Here is a 17,839-nt window from a genome sequence, read left to right on the forward strand (position 1 = left end):
TTTTATTGGTTTACTTTTAGTGATATTGAACTGTCTGGTTGCACTTGCCTTCAAGAATAGGGCTGGCGGCACCTTTCACTAGGATTGCTCATGAGTGGGTTCATTTGTTCTGGTCTTTCCTGATTTTACTTTAGTTGGTGATTCATGACATTCACCATCGTTTCTGAGATGGTAGCACTCCGGATTAGGGCAAAGAAGGAAAAAACAGAGAGCTAAAATGTGTGTGAGTGAGAAAAAGAGAGAGATTTCTGTTCCGAGTTAAATTCTTGCAGTCTTCCGCCCTTCTGCCCCCGAGTAGCTCCCAGACCCTGGTTCCCGGATCCTCGCTGCTCTGCACTGACCCTCCGCTGTTTTTGCTCAGCTCCCACGCTGGTCCGTGTCACTGTGTCGCTCGCGGCGCAGTAATAGGTGGCGGAGTCGCTCAGTTCGCTGGCCGCTTTCCACAGGTGGAAGGATTTGTGCTTTTTGTCGTGGGTGGCATTGAACCCTTTTCTGATCCCTTCATCCGAGTCCTCCCTTCCCAGGTCCCTCAGGAAGAGCCTGGGGGGCTGGTTGGGGAACTGCACGTACCAGAAGGGGTAAGGAGTAGCAGAGGCAGAAAATTGATAGGTACAATTCAGACGCACTGGATCCACTTGGGAGATGATAACGGTGCCTTCAGTTTGGGTCACTGAGTCTGCTCCATAGGTGTCTTCTGTGGGAGGAACAGAGCAGAAGAGACCCACTCAGATAGAACAGAACCAACCGGAGCTGAGACACTCCGAGATAACATCCATGTAACAGATACCAACAACACAGAGAAAACATGACCGATAAACACAGATCTAGTAGAAACGTGGTAGATTCACTAAAACGTAACAGAAATCCAAAGTCTGCACGGAGAGACCAAGCGAACATAAACGGATACAATCAGATACAACAACAACCATATTTAGACACGGATATAATAGAGAATATTGACACTCGGAGAAAACACAAACACAACACACGCAGTCAGTTATAATAGATATACAATATTTATGCTGAGATATGATAAAGAGAGTACTGATACTATAAACAGTATAAACATAACAGATACAATCTGGTATGGCACTTCGAGATATCAGGCATTGAAAGAAACTGGATGAGGAAGGCAGGATGCAGACGTAGTTCGATCGAATGTAGCAAAGCTGAGACAGAGAACGCTGGAGGCATCCTTGGGTTAATGATTCTTCGGCTAAATAGAGCTAATTTCCTAATCCCGCAAGAATTAATTTGTCTCCGTCCGTGTCTACTCTCTCCCGTTTAGGGAAGGCAGGAATTCTACCCTATAACATGTGTCTGAACAATTGATGTTGTATTTCTGAGCAGGAGCTGTCGGAAGAGCGTGAACCTAACTTCACAGGAGTGATTCCCTCTGCTCTGTCAATCCTCCTCACCGGTACTGTCAGAAATGGGAACCTCTGAAAGGCAAAGGGGGCCAGGCTGATGGCAGGGGCGGGCAGAGAGCAGGGGACAGAAACATGCTGCTACTTGTATGATTTATCTAGCACCACACCGCCCCCAAGCGGCAAATTGTGTTCACACATCGGGAATGCGTGCCGCAGATATTCTCACACCCTTGCCTGCAAATCCGCCTTCCTTGCAGAGAGAGTGAGGGAAGACAGCGAGTCACTCTCTGTATGTTCAGCCACATACTAGGCAGGGGAGATTCCTCAGCTGTTCAGTACCATTTTTTCCCTTCGGAATAGGAACTTCTCCGCCGTGATCCTGGCAGAGTCCGTGTGTTTATTGATTTAGTTTCAATGACATTGAACGGTCTGGTTACACTTTCCTTTCGGAACGGGGCGGGGGGAAGCTTTTCCCAGAGTTGCTCTGGATGTCTTCTGGTCTTTCCTGATTTTAATGGCTGATTCATGACATTCACCATCATTTCTGAGACGGTCAAACTCCGGGATAGGGCAAAAATGGAAAACACATAGCCCGAAGGAGTGTGTGAATGTGGGGGTGTGTGTGTGAGAGCGAGAGAGAGAGAGAGAGATTTCTGCTTTAAGTTCAGTGTTTGAAGAATTCCCCCTTCTGTTCCCGAGTCGCCGCCAGATCCGGGTGCCCGCCTCCCCGCTGCTCCGCACAGACCCTGCGCGGTTTTTGCGCAGCTCCCCTGCCGGTCCGTATCACTGTGTCGCTCGCGGCGCAGTAATAGGTCGCGGAGTCGCTCACTTCGCTGGACGGTTTCCACAGGTGGAAGGATTTGAGCTTTTTATCGTGGGTGGCATTGAACCCTTTTCTGATCCCTTCATCCGAGTCCTCCCTTCCCAGGTCCCTCAAGAAGAGCCTGGGGGGCTGGCTGGGGAACTGCACGTACCAGAAGGGATAAACAACAGTAACACTGGCAGAAAATTGATAGGTACAATTCAGACGCACCCGGTCTCCTTGGGAGATGATAACGGTGTCTTCAGGTTGGGTCACTGAGTCTGCTCCATCGGTGCCCGCTGTGGGAGGAACAGAGCAGAAAACAGACACGCTCAGATAGACCAGAACCGGAGCTGAGACACTCCGAGAGAACATGACAAACAGATATCACAGAAACGCAGAAGTTTCACTAAATAAACAAACAAACAAAAAGCCAGAAATCCAAAGTCTGCACGGAGAGACCATGCAAACATAAATGGTAACAATCAGATAACATCAGCAACATCATATTTAGACTGGGGTGTAATAGAGAATATTGACACTCAGAGACAACAGAAACACAACACATGCAATCAGATAGAATAGATACATTATAGTTATGCTCAGATATAATAGAGATCATTGACGTTCTACAGACGGTATAAGCATGTTTTATACAATCAGAGCTGAGCACTTTGTGATCTTAGGCACTCAAACAAAACAAACTATGAAGACAGGATACAGACGTGGTCCGACAGAATGTGATGAAGATGAGAACTAGAACGTTCCTCACCTAGAAAAGCTAAGACTGTAACAGCGGAGAGCCAAATTGCAGACATCCTTGGCTTAATCGTTCTTTGACTAAACACAGCTAATTTCATAATCCAGCAAGAATGGATTTGTCTTCGTGCCTAGTAGCTCCCGTTTAGGGAAGGCAAAAATTCTGTCCTTAAAAATGTGCCTTAAAATGAATGTTGTGTCTCTGAGCAGAAGCTGTCGGAAGAGCGTGACCCAAATTCTCTCTGCTCTGTCAATCCTCCTCAGTGGTACTGTCAGAAATGGGAAAGTCTGAAAGGCAAAGGGGGCCAGGCTGCCAGGGGCGGCGAGAGAACAGGGGACAGAAGAATGGGCTGTTACTTGTATTATTTATCTAGCACCACACCGCCCCCAAGTGGCAAAATGTGTTCACAAAGGGGCAATGGCTGCTGTAAATAGTCTCAAACCTTTGCCAGTAAACGAGCCTTTCTCACAGAGAGAGTATTTTACCGATGCAAGAGATGAGGGTGGCCTTCAAAGATAGTTTGTGTTTCTTAGAAGTTTTACAAAGTACCACCTCTCACTAGTCGCACGCGTAAATAATTAGGTGCACAGAGATGTTTCTGTAAATTTGGCCCTAAATGCTTTATTCATCTCTTTTTGTTCTCCCTGGTCACCCCTTTCCCCTGCACCCACTGAAGTGTACCCCATCTTCCGCTCCCAACACACACACACACACACACACACACACACACACGTGGGAGTGAGATACTTAGGTAAGAGAATCCAGCACCAACCTGCCATATGAACAAAGTGCTCCCTAGCTACAATGGAAAGGCTCCAGTCTTGCACTATACAAAATATGGTGGCTAGTTTGAGTAGCCACACACTTCTCAAACATATACTCGAGGGGCATATTATACTATAAATAACAAGTCCTACCCTACCCCACCCCCTTCAACTGTTTCAATGTCCTTCATGGGCACCGTAGGTAACATTTTGTTCAGGTTTTCCTGTTCCTCATAGGTGGCATTAACAATTTATTCCCTGGAGTCTTTTTAGGCAGGTGTCTATAACCCTTACACAAATACACACACAAAGGGGAGCAATTATTCCCTGGGATTCTTCTTCCTTGTGATTATCCCAGATAAATGAGGCTAGCAAGAGTGTACATAAGAGGGGTGTGGGCGTTGCTTTCACAAAAGTGCAACACAACTTGCTTGTTTCTCTTTTTTCTTTTTCTTTTTCTGTCAGTGAATGCTACAGCTAAAAGCAAGACATTTATTTTTGCCAGTCTATGTTTTTGTTATGCAATTTGGTGTTGAGCACAGCAGAGACCTTTTGCTGGGGATATATGAAAGCAAAGTGGCTTTTTAAATAAACCTTTCCCCTCCTTTAATGTATCATAAACTCCTCTTTTTGAAAGAACAGAAATACTAGGACAAGGTAGAAAAATGTGAAGGGGAAAAAAAAAGAAAGGAAAAGACAAACTTGGCTGATGAGCACTTTTAGATATCCAGAATTTTTTTTTTACTAATTTTCACTCTGAATACCCTGTGACATGATTGCAAACCCCTTTTTTCTTCATTCCCCCTTGTATCCATTTCTGAGATCTATATAATTTGATCTATATATTAGTCTCTCTCTCTGTCTGTATGCTTGCATGGCATTTTTAGGCTCAGTTTTTAGTTTGAACTTTCATTAGTCTGCTTTTCTGGTCTGAGTTTATTTCCCTTTTCATTCTTTATGCATCGGTGTTATCTGGATTTTCTGTTTTCTGTTTCTGGCCCGCTGCTCCAGCTCTCCACACACCCTGTGACACTCTGATCAGAGACTCAGATGGAGCATGAAGCCACATAATTTGCAAGACCATTTAGACAGGTTTCAGAGGAGCAGCCGTGTTAGTCTGTATTCGCAAAAAGAAAAGGAGGACTAGTGGCACCTTAGAGACTAACCAATTTATTTCAGCATAAGCTTTCGTGAGCTACAGCTCACTTCATCCGATGCATTCAGTGGAAAATACAGTGGGGAGATTTATATGCACAGAGAACATGAAAGAATGGGTGTTACCATACACACTGTAAGGAGAGTGATCACTTAAGATGAGCTATTACGAGCGGGGAGCGGGGGAGAAAACCTTTTGTAGTGATAATCAAGGTGGGCCATTTCCAGCAGTTAACAGGAACGTCTGAGGAACAGTGGGGGGTGGGAGGGGGAATAAACATGGGGAAATAGTTTTACTTTGTGTAATGACCCATCCACTCCCAGTCTCTATTCAAGCCTAAGTTAATTGTATCCAGTTTGCAAATTAATTCCAATTCAGCAGTCTCTCGTAGGAGTCTGTTTTTGAAGATTTTTTGTTGAAGAATTGTCACTTTTAGGTCTCTAATTGAGTGACCAGAGAGATTGAAGTGGAGAGGTTTTAGTTGGGGGCTGAAGGTGATGGCTAGTGGCGTTCTGTTATTTTCTTTGTTGGGCCCAGCTAAAATCTCTCCAACGCATCATCAAGGATCTACAAGCTATCCTGAAGGACAACCCATCACTCTCACAGATCTTGGGAGACAAACCAGTCCTTTCCTACAGACAGCCCCCCAACTTTAAGCAAATACTCACCAGCAACCACACACCACACAAAAAAAACACTAAGTCAGGAACCTATTCTTGCAACAAAGCCCGTTGCCAACTGTGTCCACATATCTATTCAGGGGGACACCATCATAGGGCCTAATCACATCAGCCACACTATCAGAGGCTCGTTCACCTGTACATCTACCAATGTGATATATGCCATCATGTGCCAGCAATGCCCTTCTGCCATGTACATTGGTCAAACTGGACAGTCTCTACGTAAAAGAATAAATGGACACAAATCAGATGTCAAGAATTATAACATTCAAAAACCAGTCGGAGAACATTTCAATCTCTCTGGTCACTCGATTAGAGACCTAAAAGTGACAATTCTTCAACAAAAAAAACTTCAAAAACAGACTCCAACCAGGGACTGTTGAATTGGAATTAATTTGCAAACTGGATACAATTAATTTAGGCTTGAATACAGACCTTGAGTGGATGTGTCGTTACACAAAGTAAAACTATTTCCCCATGTTTATTCCCCCCCCCCCCCACACCCCACACTGTTCCTCAGACAAAAAGAAAAGGAGTACTTGTGGCACCTTAGAGACTAACCAATTTATTGGAGCATGAGCTTTCGTGAGATTCAGCTCACTTCATCAGATGTATACCGTGGAAACTGCAGCAGACTTTATATATACACAGAGAATATGAAACAATACCTCCTCCCACCCCACTGTCCTGCTGGTAATAGCTTATCTAAAGTGATCATCAAGTTGGGCCATTTCCAGCACAAATCCAGGTTTTCTCACCCTCCACCCCCCCCACACACAAACTCACTCTCCTGCTGGTAATAGCCCATCCAAAGTGACAACTCTCTACACAATGTGCATGATAATCAAGGTGGGCCATTTCCTGCACAAATCCAGGTTCTCTCACCCCCTCACCCCCCTCCAAAAAACACACACACAAACTCACTATCCTGCTGGTAATAGCTCATCCAAAGTGACCACTCTCCAAGTTTAAATCCAAGTTTAACCAGAACGTCTGGGGGTGGGGGGGGGGGGGGTAGGAAAAAACAAGAGGAAACAGGCTACCTTGCATAATGACTTAGCCACTCCCAGTCTCTATTTAAGCCTAAATTAATAGTATCCAATTTGCAAATGAATTCCAATTCAGCAGTTTCTCGCTGGAGTCTGGATTTGAAGTTTTTTTGTTTTAAGATAGCGACCTTCATGTCTGTGATTGCGTGACCAGAGAGATTGAAGTGTTCTCCGACTGGTTTATGAATGTTATAATTCTTGACATCTGATTTGTGTCCATTTATTCTTTTACCTAGAGACTTTCCAGTTTGACCAATGTAAATTGTGCTGGAAATGGCCCAACTTGATGATCACTTTAGATAAGCTATTACCAGCAGGACAGTGGGGTGAGAGGAGGTATTGTTTCATATTCTCTGTGTGTATATAAAGTCTGCTGCAGTTTCCACAGTATGCATCCGATGAAGTGAGCTGTAGCTCACGAAAGCTCATGCTCCAATAAATTGGTTAGTCTCTAAGGTGCCACAAGTACTCCTTTTCTTTTTGCGAATACAGACTAACACGGCTGTTCCTCTGAACTCTGAAACCTGTTCCTCAGACGTTCTTGTTAACTGCTGGAAATGGCCCACCTTGATTATCACTACAAAAGTTTTTCTCTCCCCCCTCCCTGCTCTCCTGCTGGTAATAGCTTATCTTAAGTGATCACTCTCCTTACAGTGTGTATGGTAACACCCATTGTTTCATGTTCTCTGTGTATATAAATCTCCCCACTGTATTTTCCACTGAATGCCTCCGATGAAGTGAGCTGTAGCTCACGAAAGCTTATTCTGAAATAAATTGGTTAGTCTCTAAGGTGCCACAAGCACTCTTTTTCTTTCTACAGAAGAGTAACACTTCACACAACAGAACCACTAACCCAGGAACCTATCCTTGCAAGAAAGCCCCTTGCCAACTGTGCCCACATATCTATTCAGGGGACACCATCACAGGGCCTAATCACATCAGCCACACTATCAGAGGCTCGTTCACCTGCACATCCACCAATGTGATATATGCCATCATGTGCCAGCAATGCCCCTCTGCCATGTACATTGGTCAAACTGGACAGTCTCTACGTAAAAGAATAAATGGACACAAATCAGATGTCAAGAATTATAACATTCATAAACCAGTCGGAGAACACTTTAATTCTCTGGTCACTCGATTTTTGATCTCAAAGTGACTATCCTTCAAAAAAAAGCTTCGAAAACAGACTCCAACGAGAGACTGCTGAATTGGAATTAATTTGCAAATTGGATACAATTAACTTAGGCTTGAATAGAGACTGGGAATGGTTGATTCATTATAAAAAGTAACCTATTTCCCCTTGTTTATTCCTTCCCCCCCCCCCCCCCCGCCCCCAGACGTTCTGGTTAAACTTGGATTTAAACTTGGAGAGTGGTCACTTTGGATGAGCTATTACCAGCAGGATAGTGAGTTTGTGTGTGTGTTTTTTGGAGGGGGGTGAGGGGGTGAGAGAACCTGGATTTGTGCATGTGGGCCGGGCAATAACTCATGTGTACAGTCTACTCTGAAGAGAGCAACCTGGGGAGAGGCAAGTAGCGGTAATGTTACAAGTACAGCGGTGACCATGTCAATTAGACCGTCACTGCGAGAGGGACTGTACGGATATAGGCGGTGAGCTTTTGAACATGCCCAGTCTGAACTAGAACAGAGGGTCTCAACCTTGTTCTTTCTCAGCCCCCCGTCCCTCCCCCCGCCCACACACACACGTATAAAAACTCCACAGCCGACCAGTGCCTCGACAACTCGTTTTCTGTATAAACCCAGGACCTATGTTATGGGGTAGCAAGCAGGGCACTTTCTTGGGGCCTCAGGGTGTCCCATGAAGCTACATTGCTCAGGCTTCAGGTTCAGACCGGGTGGCAGGGCCGGGGCCGGGGCTTCAGCCCCATGCGGTGGGTTTTGGGGTTTCTGCCCTGCATGGGCACCCCCTGAAACTGGCTTGCTCCCTCCCCTCCAGGGGGCCCTGGGCTCCTGGTGGAGAACCAGTGAACGAGAGGTTTCCAGCAGCCTGATCCCTCTGGGCTTGTCCACACCTAAAGGGCTGCAGCGGCGCTGCCGTAGCACTTCACTGAAGACGTGCCCTAAGCTCTCTCCTGTTGGCACAGGTAACCCACCTCCCACGAGGCAGTGGCTATGTGGAAGGGAGAAGCTCTCCCGTTGCCATGTAGTGGGGCCGCCCCTGACTGTCCCACTGTGTCCCTCCGAGCACAGAAATACACCGCAGCGTCTCCCAGCCTCACAGGGCGCAGGGCCAGGGTGCTGGACACTCTCTGTCGGCGGAGATGTGCGGGGCTCCCGCCGGCTCGGGGGTCTTCGTGGTTTCCTTGTATCCGATAACTACAAACTGGGGTCCCGTGTTCGGGAGCTGCCGGTACCAGACTGTGCTGTCAGTCGCCTTGGTGGTGAGGTGAGAACACGTGCGGTCCAGTTCGACTCCCTCCAAAGCTTCTGCGGAGCCCGGCTGCTGAATTTTGGCTCTCCCCGGGGCCACTAGGAGCGAAAACCAGCAAGAGAATTGATTCGGTTGGCGCGAAACTTCCGAGGGACCCTAGGGTTAAATCCCCTTTCGCCAGCCCCCATCCAGTGGCTGCCCCGGGAGTTTCGAAGTGCCAGTGAGGGGGAGAATGCTGGGGGAAGGAGAGAGAGGTGTGGCTGGATCGAGAGACAGAAGAAGAAGAGTGTGTATGAGGAGAGATGGGGGGTGCATTTGGTGAGGTGGGGGGATGTAGGGTGGAGGAGAGAGGGGGGTTGGGGAAGACAGAGGTTGAGGGAAACTGTTATTTTACTCACTGATAACAATCAGCACAGTGGCTAACACGGGGGCTGTTGCAGCCCTCCTGTGTCCGCGATGTGTCTGTGTCGAAATGTAGAAGCCACACTCCACTGCGAAACATTAACAACGGTGCCTGCAGGGAGGGAGCTGCCCTTTTTGTCTCTCACCAGCCCCCGAGACAGTCAGAGAGACGGGAGCTCTGGCCTTTTCCTTTCAGCTACAGCCCCAAGACGCTTTGGCAGGGCGGTAGAAACCAAAGTCGTGCAATGATGCCTTGCCTGTGGCTCGTGGCTCCTCTCTCTGCGCTTGGGAACCGCCGGCTGTGACACAGGTTAACTCCGGTCTCGACGGTGCAAATCACCGATTTTTATCAGGCGTTCAGGCCGCTGCAGCGAAATCTCACTGATTTACTTTCAACTCCCGCCAAACAGTGGGGAGTTATTCAAACGGAATGAGATTGGGGTGCTCGGCCAATAAACCAGCTCCCCCCGCAGCATTAGTGCCGGAGAAGGATGTTGCTGTCTGTCTGTCTGTCTATGGGTCGATTTTTCTCTACTCGACACTTATATATTCCTCCACCCCAAAGTGCCAGTTTCCCTGTAGACTATGAACTTTCCCCTCATGATCTCGGTAGCGTTTGTGTGTGTGTTTGTCTGACTTTATCGGTGTTACGCTAATTTTGTTTCATGCTATTCCGTATAATGTCTAAAAAAAGGTGAAGCCCTGGACTGGATCAAGCCGGTGAAGCCCAGAGCTAGCCGGTGACCAGAGAGATCTGATCCAAGTTCTGTGGTTGCACCATTCCTCCCTTTCCCCGCCCCCCCCAGACCCCGGTGCCCTCCTTCCCGCTGCTCAGCACAGACCCTGCGCGGTTTTTGCTCAGCTTCCTGCCGGTCCGTGTCACTGTGTCGCTCGCGGCGCAGTAATAGGTCGCGGAGTCGCGCACTTCACTGGCCGGTTTCCACAGGTGGAAGGATTTGTGCTTTTTCTCATGGGTGGCATTGAAGGATTTTCTGATCCCTTCATCCGAGTCCTCCTTTCCCAGGTCCCTCAGGAAGAGCCGGGGGGGCTGGCTGGGGAATTGCACGTACCAGAAGACGGCATACACTGCGGCATCATCATAGCTACAATTGAGCCTCAAACTTCCTCCCTCGGACACGGTCATGGGGCCTTGCGTCTGCATCACCGACACTCCAGTGGCCCCTTCTGGAGGGGAAAAAATAAATCCTCGTTGGCGTGAAGGATGTGACAGCCGAGATTTTTTCAAAGCCACCCAAGGGATTCTGGCGCATCGTGAGTAGATTCAAGTCAGGCGACTTTGAAAATGTTCAGACGCTCACGGAATGTAGGGGATTTAGGACCGTAAAAGGAGAGAGAGAGAGAGGGAAGGAGAGATTGAGGGAGAGAGGTGCTGCTGTGGGAAGGATGCATGGATGGATGGATAGTGGAAAGAGATGTGCGGAGACAGAGAAAAGAGTGAGATTATTTTAGCTGAGAATTATTGTTTATATTTGAAGGACGAGATCATGGGGAGAGACATTCAGAAATGAAATAGGAAATCCAACTCACTGAATACTAAAGTCATCGCAACCAGCGAGAACTGGATTGTTAACATCCTCTCGGGGTCTCTGGTCCTCGTCTGCCGGGAGCTTCCTCGCTCCTCTCTGACCAGTCCCACGAGTTGTCCGCTTTCTCCTTTTCTTGCAGCTGCAAACCAACGCTGGCTCTCCTGAGGGCCGGAGATTTAAAAGTAGGGAAGCCGTGCTTCCGCGGGAGCTGGGGTGGTGAGCGCCTCCCGCTGCCAATTTACCCCCTCCCCCCTTTCTGTTTGGTCGTAGCTGCCTTCAGGATTTCCTCGCCGCCCCTGCGAGGAGGCAGGTGGCCTCACGAATGAAGAGCCAGGGGGGTGAAATAGCTCCGTGTGTCATCATGTCTATACAGGGGACATTCCTGCTGGTTCCGCAGTGCCCTCTGCCGGGCAACCCGGTGAACTGCTGAGAGAGGGGAGCTGAACATTTGCATGGAGTGACTGTAATTAGGGTTTCAACATTGCTATAAAACGGGCTAATATAATTAATTAGAAAAAATATTTTTTAAAAAAATCCAGTTTATTAAGAGATAAGGATTTACCATGCTATAACATGGCTATTAAAATATTTTCTCTCTCTCTTTGTTTTTATGGGTTTATCTTGCTTCTGCCCACCGCCTCGTATGGGAATGACTTCCACACCTTATGGATAGCGGCAGCAGCAACGTCCTTAGAGGACTTCAGAGCTCTTACCATGTGAAGTGTAGCAGTTCTGCTTGGAGGGTCAGAGGTTTTGGTTGTATTAATATCCTTTCTGTTTGTCTCACGTGCATTTGTTTTAGGGATGCTAACGATTAATAATATAATAGCAGAAGAAGAATTTTGGTTGGGTGGGTGATGGGGCTGGGTAGAAGAGGGTCACTCTTGTGTTCTTGTATCAAGGCCCTTTCTGAGAGCCATACACAGAATAAAGGGGTGAAACTGGGCCCTCGCTCACGTACCTGGAGTAGCTCCAGAGTCACTCCGCCGCAGCAACAGAGCTGCTCTGGAATTACATCGCTGCAGGTGCAGCTACACCTTTGGGGCTTGGGGGTAACATTTTCAACAGTGCCTTCATGACTTAAAGTCTAAGTCCCATGTTCCAAAGATGGAACGGCGTCCTTATAAACTGGGAAAAACCTTGTTAGGGGGTTGAGTTAAACCCTCGTGCAAACTGATATGTGAACGTGCCCTTCAGGTAAGATCGTTTTAAGAAAGGCTTAAGAGACCGCACACCTAAAACAAAACCGAATAGCATCTGCCCAAGGTGGGGGTGGGGTGAGTTCCACTGGGTATTGTAAACAGAGGTGTCAAGGTTCCTCCCCCACTCTGAACTCTAGGGTACAGATGTGGGGACCTGCATGAAAAACCTCCTAAGCTTATCTTTACCAGCTTAGGTCAAAACTTCCCCAAGGTACAAAATATTACACCCGTTATCCTTGGAATGGCTGCTACCACCACCAAACTAATACTGGTTACTGGGGAAGAGCTGTTTGGACGCGTCTTTCCCCCCAAAATACTTCCCCAAAACCTTGCACCCCACTTCCTGGACAAGGTTTGGTAAAAAGCCTCACCAATTTGCCTAGGTGACTACAGACCCAGACCCTTGGATCTTAAGAACAATGAACAATCCTCCCAACACTTGCACCCCCCCTTTCCTGGGAAATGTTGGATAAAAAGCCTCACCAATTTGCATAGGTGACCACAGACCCAAACCCTTGGATCTGAGAACAATGAAAAAGCATTCAGTTTTTACAAGAAGACTTTTAATAAAAAATAGAAGTAAATAGAAATAAAGAAATCCCCCCTGTAAAATCAGGATGGTAGATATCTTACAGGGTAATTAGATTCAAAAAACATAGAGAACCCCTCTAGGCAAAACCTTAAGTTACAAAAAAGATACACAGACAGAAATAGTTATTCTATTCAGCACAATGCTTTTCTCAGCCATTTAAAGAAATCATAATCTAACACATACCTAGCTAGATTACTTACTAAAAGTTCTAAGACTCCATTCCTGTTCTGTCCCTGGCAAGAACAGCACACAGACAGACCCAAACCCTTTTGTTTCTCTCCCTGCTCCCAGCTTTTGAAAGTATCTTGTCTCCTCATTGGTCATTTTGGTCAGGTGCCAGCGAGGTTACCTTTAGCTTCTTAACCCTTTACAGGTGAGAGGAGCTTTCCCCTGGCCAGGAGGGATTTCAAAGGGGTTTACCCTTCCCTTTATATTTATGACAAGAGGGGAGTTCAGTGCGGCTCATTTGCGATCGGAGAAGAGGGACCAATTTTCCCCAGAACCTTGGCTTGCCTCCTCCAAAAGTTTCCCTAGGTCTAGGTGCTCCATTTCTCCCCCTCCCCAGTCGTGGCAGGATATACTATAATCACACCGAATGTTCTGTTTGATGACACAGCCCTCCCCACCCTGAATTTCTCTGAAATGATGCCGGGGGAGGGGGGAGGGAACTCTGAGAAACGGGAAACAGACATGAACAGAGAGGAGAGCGAAAGTCAAGCAGCAGCCTGTGTGCACAGCGGTTTCCAGGGAAAAGCCAGCGCTGGCGGAAGCGCGCTGTTAGCAAGAGAAGCTGTTTCCTTCTGTTTTATTCCCTCTGCTTTGAAAGCTGCAGAAATTTGTACGTTCCTGGTCAATCACTAAAAACGCAGCAAATAAATATCGGTTACCAACCATGCAAATCCTGCACGTAGGCAGCGGGTTAGAGTAGATGGTCCCTGATAACCCTGTTATCACAACAGGTAGGTCCACAGGGCCCCAGACTTTGACTAGATGCTCTGGTCAAAACAGCATTTGGGAGCCTAAAGCCTCTCCAGGTGCCTCTCTGGATCTTTAGGTCCCTAAATACCTTTGAAAATTTGACCCTTCGGAGACTTTTTTTAATTGGAAGACCATAGAAATTAGGCTTGCAATTATCTGGGTCACTTTGGATACAGTCATGAACTTCTACATGCTATTGTTCAAAGCTGAGATTTTCAAAGGAGCCTAAGGGAGTTGGGCGCTTATTGCTCACTGGAGTTCCATGCGTCCATTCTCCTGGCCCCTTTGAGGATCTCAGCCCGCAATTTGATTATCCGTGTGAGCTTCCTTCTCTTCCTGCCCAGGACTCTCAGACTCGGGGAGGTTTTTGTTCAGCTCGCCCTGCATTTCCTCTCTCTGTGCCTCTCACGGCGCAGTAATACACCCCCGAGTCCTCCACCGCCACCTCGGTGATGCGCAGCGGGGCGGACCGGCCGGGGGGGGGGGTCAATCGACAGTTCAAACCGCTCCGATGTCTCCGCGGACTTGTAGCCAGAGATCACAGCTCGAGGGGCAGCTCCGGGGCGCTGAGAGTACCAAAAAATTCTCTCGTAGCCAGCGACACTGTGGTTACAGGGGAGGTCAGCCCTGCCCCCCGCCAGGAAGGACAGCGCAGCAGACTGAGAAACCTTCCTGTCCACCGCTCCGCCTGGGAATAAAATAAAACCAGAGCATGAAAAATCCCCCAGACACAAACAGGGAAACTGGCAGCAGCAGAAGCAGCAGCGTGAAGTGTCTCCTAGAAGGACACCTGGACACAGGTGAAAATTAATAAATACGGGGGAGGGGAATAATGCCCAGAAATGCCACGTGGGAATCTGACTCACTGGAGACAAGGAGCAGCGCAGTCATGGAGACCAGGGTTTTAAGCATCCTCTCAATGAAGATTCGGTGTCTCTGCGCCTCTTCTCGGAGCGGCTCCGTTTTCTCTCCACTCAGGCACCAACCCGCCCCCAGCAATGTCTAAAGAAACGAATTAGGTCCTTTCCTCGCAGAGGGAAGCCGACCTCTGTCTTCTGAGGGCTGAAGGAATCCGGGAACGCTGCTTCCGCTCCGAATTAAATTGTGATTCTTGGCGTCAAGCATCAAATCTCTCCGAGCTTGGTTGGTAGCTGCCTTTCCGCTGAGCTGCTAGAAAGTCTCGCAGGGTCCGGGAGGGGGCGGGGGCGGGGGGGCGGCTTGAGCGGGGGGAGGGAGGGAGAGAACTAGATGTCCAGAAACACCAGACAGCACGCTCGTTTCTGGAGCGTTCCGGTCGGAGCAGCAAACTTTGTTCCGACTTTCCTAGAGGAGTCGCGGTTTCTGAAGGAAGGAGAGTGGGGGCAGGGGCTAGGTTAGTTTTGTTTGTTTATTGTTGCCATAGAAACGAGGATGATTTTACAGCTTTGAAGCCAGAGATATTTTGCATTCGGCTCCCTTAAGGGAACATGTTTTCCTACCGGAAATATTTAGTAATGAACTTTCCTTTAGAAAGCTTTCAGAGTAACAGCCGTGTTAGTCTGTATTCGTAAACAGAAAAGGAGTACTTGTGGCACCTTAGAGACTAACCAATTTATTTGAGCATGCGCTTTCCTGAGCTACAGTTCAAGAAAGCTTATGCTCAAATAAATTATTTAGTCTCTAAGGTGCCACAAGTACTCCTTTTCTTTGTCCTTTAGAAAGTATCCCATGCTAAGAAAAGGAAAGAAAATGAATTTGTGTCTCGTATTTCTTGTAATCTAGACACCTCAATAAACACATGTGGAGCGACTCCGGATTTACGCTGCTATTCACACAGCTGTCCCAGGATCTGCAGACCTGGGTTCCAGTCCCCCTCGCCTTACGATATGGCCCCATTGACTCCACTGGTGCGCTGCCCATTTATAACAGCTGAGGATGAGTCCCCTTGGCTACCATGGAGTTACGGTGCTTTTCACCTGCTGGGGATCTGCCCCTGCATCTCCTCCGCCAAGCTGCCTATCAGAGGCTGAGGGTTTTTGCCCTGAGCCCAGCTCTGCCTGCGTCACTGTGCATTCACCGCGCAGAGATATCTGCCTGAGTCCCGCAGATGGGAGTCGGTGATGTGCAGAGAGCTGCGTTTCCCACTTTCCAGGCGCTCGCCTATGAACCGCCCCACAGTGACATTGTCATTAGAGCTCGTGGTCAGCAGGTGAGTCGGCCCTTGCCCAGGGAGCTGCTGGTACCACTGGAAGGTTTGGTAAGCGCTGGTGAAAGAGCAGAACATGGTGGAGACCTTCCCTTCCCCAGTAACCAGCCACTCGGGGCTCTGAACCACTTGGGCTTTGCAGCAGGAGACTGGAGGGAAACAAAATAATAGGAGTTAACATGAAGGTTATGACAGTGTTATATTGCCTGTTTACCTATGGAAATGGTTCTCAAACTTTTGTGGTGGTGACCCCTTTCACGTAGCAAGCCTCTGAGTGCGACCCCCCTTAAAAATTAAAAACACTTTTTTGTATATTTAACACCATTATAAATGTTGGAGGCAAAGTGGAGTTTGGGGTGGAGGCCGACAGCTCGTGACCACCTCCCCCTCTCCCCCCATGTAATAACCTCTTTATCCCCTGAGAGGTCCTGAACCCCAGTTTGAGAACCCCTGATCTATGGCTATATCCCTCTTTCTTTCTTCAGCCTCCATCCATCATTCTGTTTTCCTCCCCTATATCTGCCTTTTTGTACATTTGTACAGATTCAAAATACAGATCTTTCCATCAACATCTCTTTATTTTTCTCTGTTCACTCCTCAAATCTTAAAAAAAAGCAGGACAAGAAATGCTAACAAAGAACTCCAAAGGATTTTACAGTTCAAATAGATCAGAGGCTGAGATATGTCCCATTGGCAGGCCCCTCTCTCCTTACAGGTGCGATAGATAGATAGATAGATAGATAGATAGATAGATAGATAGATAGATAGATAGATAGATAGATAGATAGATAGATAGATAGATAGATAGATCCATCCATCCATCCATCCATCCATCCATCCATCCATCCATCCATCCATCCATCCATCCATCCATCCATCCCTACTGGCAAGGAAATGAAGAAGAGCTAGGAGATCTTGCCCCACACTGACTTCTAAGAATCTGCATCTTTTTACCTTTAGAATGAGAAAATATTGTTTCACTCACAGAGAAAAACAAAGGTGAGGAGAAGGCTCCAAAGAGCAGTTCCACTCTCTGAGCCCATGGTAAGCTCAGTTTCTTCTCTCCCTTCCAGAGGAATATACCGAGGTAGAGTCAAACCGAGGAAGATTTTCAGGAGACCAGTGGAAATGAGAATTCTCCCTCCCCTCAGGTTTCAGCCTTCTCAAGAGGAAGGATTCCCCGCCTACAGAGGCTGCTGTTTCATTGTGTGCCCCGGGGAGGAACAGCAGCTCTGTGAACTGGGTTGGGCTGGGGACATTGAGGACAGCCCGGACCTCAGGCTGTGGGAATTAACCAGGGTTTGCAGCGTAGGAGGGTGAGCCCTCTAGCGCCATCTTCTGCCCTGGGACAGAGAGGGGGTGGGAAGAAATTCTTTGCTTCAGGGGAATCCTCGGTAGAAGGTCATGGGAATGATACACAGCCATCCATTCACAGCTTCACCACCCATTTACTCCAATGGATCTATGCCAATTTACAAGAGCTGAGGATCTGTCCCCTTGAAAACTCAGAGAATTGGTAGGTAAAATCCCCCGGAAAGCAAATCTATGGGGGGAAAGAATTTAGGAGAGTTGGCAGTTTTTTAGAGCGATATTATGAAGGGCACAAGAGCAAACTATCCCAAGGTATAGGAAGATTAGGAAGTATGGTCAGAGGCCACTCCTGCTCAACTAGGAGGTTTTCAATGACCTGAAACTCAAAAAGCAAGTCAGGCAAAAAGTAGAAACTGGGTTAAATCACAAATGATAAATATTAAAAAGAAAAAAAAAACAAGCATGTAGGGAGCAAATTAGAAAGGCCAAGGCAGAAAATGAGAATAAAATTGGTAGGGTCATAAAGAGTAACAAAGTATTTTACAAATATATAAGAAGCAAGACCAAGGACACAGGGTAGGCCCATTACTCAGTAAGGAGAGATAGACAAGAATAACAGAAAATGCAGCAATAGCTGAAGTGTTAA

The 17,839-nt window shown here is 47.5% G+C and overlaps 1 long non-coding RNA gene across 1 annotated transcript; it reads right to left on the reverse strand.

The window, feature by feature from the left end:
* Window positions 1-13,509: 13,509 nt before the first annotated feature.
* On the reverse strand, window positions 13,510-15,266 carry LOC125629056 (uncharacterized). The gene is made up of 2 exons (XR_012664788.1): window positions 14,564-15,266; window positions 13,510-14,385 (listed from the first exon to the last, which is right to left on the reverse strand). It is a non-coding gene; the product is annotated as an uncharacterized LOC125629056 (long non-coding RNA).
* Between the last annotated feature and the right edge of the window lie 2,573 nt (window positions 15,267-17,839).

Source organism: Caretta caretta, chromosome 13 (assembly GCF_965140235.1).
Source record: "Caretta caretta isolate rCarCar2 chromosome 13, rCarCar1.hap1, whole genome shotgun sequence".
NCBI lineage: Eukaryota > Metazoa > Chordata > Testudines > Cheloniidae > Caretta > Caretta caretta.